Source organism: Babylonia areolata, chromosome 31 (genome assembly GCF_041734735.1).
Source record: "Babylonia areolata isolate BAREFJ2019XMU chromosome 31, ASM4173473v1, whole genome shotgun sequence".
Taxonomy (NCBI): Eukaryota; Metazoa; Mollusca; class Gastropoda; order Neogastropoda; family Buccinidae; genus Babylonia; species Babylonia areolata.
In genome coordinates, this window is record NC_134906.1 from 13120371 (window position 1) to 13123657 (window position 3287).

The following is a 3287-nucleotide window of genomic DNA, read 5'->3' on the forward strand; positions in this document are numbered from 1 at the left end:
CTCTGGCAGTATAAAAATGTTAATAAATCATCATCAAGCCTTAAATTTGGTTGATTTGCTAAAAATCAACAATATCATCTATTTACTTGGTCGAGAAACTTTTAAGTGCCGATCCCCTGGTAGACGAGTATAAAGGGGTGACGCACAGAAGTTTGGAAACAAAAGGCGGTGGTGGTGGAGCACCGCCAGGCTGGGGTGAGGGAGGGGGAGTGCTGATACCCTGGTAGACGAGTATAAAGGGGTGACGCACAGAAGGTGGTGGTGGAGCACCGCGTCTCTTACAGGCGTAATGACTGGCTATAAAAGGGGGATTGGTCTGGTGTGGGGAGGCAAGTAGTGTCATAGCAATCAGATCACTCCACAGATCGATTTGGGTAGGGTGTATTCTGGCAACACACACACACAGACACACACACACGCACGTACACACACACACAGACACGCACACACACGCACATACCCCCTAAACACATATACATCTGCCAGCAAGTCTACCAACCCCACTTTACTTTCCTTTGTCTTGTTTATCTCTTACTGGCAAGTTGTGTTGTAGTAAAGCAGATCACTCCACCTATCGAGTCGGGTTTGGCGTCTTCCAAAGTGGGTTGGACACCACAATGCAAAGTTGATATTCTTTCAGTTGTGTGTTTGTGGTGTTGTATGTGAGTTCAGCCTGTAACTGAGACTCGTCTCTTTGACGAGGCTTTTGATTTTAATTCAAACACACACACACACACACACACACACACACACACACACACACACACACACACACACACACGTACATACACATACATACATACACACAAAAACTTTCACGAATACACACATACATACACATACACATACACACAAGAACACATACACACACACAATTGAGAGACAGATCGAGATACAGACACAATCAGACACAAGCACAACACATGCACACACACTCACACAGAAAGAGAGAGAGATATAGAGATACACACACATATACACAACACACGCTCACACACAAACGACTGGCACTTTGCCATAAAATTGCTATACACCAACTGGTATTGCCGATTTCCCACCACTGACATTTTCTACTCCGTTTATTTTAATCAGAACTCCACCCCTCAGGTACAATGATCACATATAGTAAAGCACTACACGAATACTCTGAGTAATGTCACTCACTCATCCACACTCCACTGTAATTTTTTTAATAATCATATTTTTGGTTTACTTATCCCTGCCAACTTTTGTCTTGGGTACAGGTTTTGAGGCAGTGCCCCGTTTGGATTATTTGTGGCAAATCTAATGTATGTGATGTTGTAGTTTATTGTGACTTGTTTTATGCAGTGTACCTAGGAACTAAGATGTATGTTTCAGTATCGGATCTTTTATATTTTTCTTGTTCTTTATTTTCATAGCCAGGCAATCTTATATTTAGTTCTTGTATATAATGATCCTTTTTTAAATAGCATGCAGGTCAGTTACTGCATAAATAGCTTTAATTTTAGCTTTAAGCTTGTCCATCAAAGGTTCGAACCTCTCCTCTTCTTGTTCTGTGCTGTGATTCGTAACTCGCAACCCCTTTTCTCCATCTCCCCAACCTCCCCCTTCCCACCAACTCCTCCCCCCATCACCCCTCCCCCCAACCCTGCCCCCCCTCCCACCCAGCCCCCCCCTCACCTCCCCCCCCCCCACTAAAAAAAAATCCCACAAAAATTGTCTTCAAGTTTGGTGGTGGTGGTTTGTCTGTTTTGTATGTGTGTGTGTGTGTGTGTGTGTGTGTGTGTGTGTGTGTGTGTGTGTGTGTGTGTGTGTGTGTGTGTGTGTGTGTGCATTGTTTCTCATTCCTTGGTAGATTCCCTCTCCTCTGCAGACTTTGTCACAGTTTTGTATCATGCTTTTATTAAAAGGTTGACTTTTAACCCCTCGACTGCGCTGCTGCAGACGATTGTGACTCATCAGTGAAAGGCTGTTGACTAAATTTGATACAATTGAGGTTCCATGCTTAGCAAGTGGTGTCCTATGTGTGTGAAATCAGATCAGGCACCACACTGAACACCACTAAAGTGACTTGTCAGCAGCAGAAAAATAGCTTAAAAAAAGAAAAGAAAAAAAAGAATGCAGTTACATACGACTGTGAAATTTTGTGATAATATAAAGAATAGAATAGACTAACATTTGGCAAAGTTTCAAAGGACTCACTTAATTATTGACTGATTCATCATATTTGGAAGAAAAAAATACGTGTTTTTCACAACTGACATAAAGGGGGTGAGTTATTCACATATAACAGAAATTTTACAAGTGTGGTCTTTTGTAGCCATATACACTTCCTAATTGTAGCAATGGATTGGGCAAATGCATATGCACAGTGACTATTCACTGTAGAATCAGTTTGCATTCAACTTTGTGCCACAGTACTTGTCGAAGTTGACGGAGACGCCACCTTGTCGGGTGAGCGAACGAGGTGACTGTACGTTCGCATGGTTTGAACTCAAACAAAGATATTTTCAGCCACAATAAAAGTACAGGTGCATCTTGGGTGACTGTAAAACAAAGCTGTGCCGTTTAGTTTTGCACAAAACCGCTAACCAATGAACTACATATTTTTAAACTCGCGGTACGCCATAGCGTACCACAGTAATGAAGCGTTGTGTGCATGAAGTGCGCGATAGCATACCTTAGTATAGAAAGAGTTAAAGTGCTTTTCATGCTGGAGAGTCGTTGCTGTTGTAATTGTGATCGTCATCACTATTACCATTATTGTTGTAGTTGTTGATAATGTCATCATCATAATTATCATGATTGTTGTTATTTTTTTTAATCATTGCTGTTATTATTCATAAACAAATCAACAAATTTTCCAAGCAGCGAACTTAAATTGTCCATCCCAATCGAAAACAGTAACTGATAAATAAACTAATCAGTTAATAAAAACGGCTGTAACCGCATGACTTAACTGACAGATTCATTGATTGAAATTCCATAAATGAATAAATGAAAATAGAAATAAGAAAAAAAATATAAATAAATTAATTAACTGATTAACAATGATAATAAAAAAATAAAGAAAAAATGATGATGATGATGATGTTTATAAATGAATATACACTCATCACATACACTAGATTTGCCACAAATAATCCAAACAGGGCACTGCATAAAAACCTGTACCCAAGACAAAAGTTGGCAGGGATAAGTTAACCAAAAATACAATTATTAAAAAAATTACAGTGGGATGTGGATGAGTGAGTGACATTACTCAGAGTATTCGTGTAGTGCTTTACTATATGTGATCATTGTAT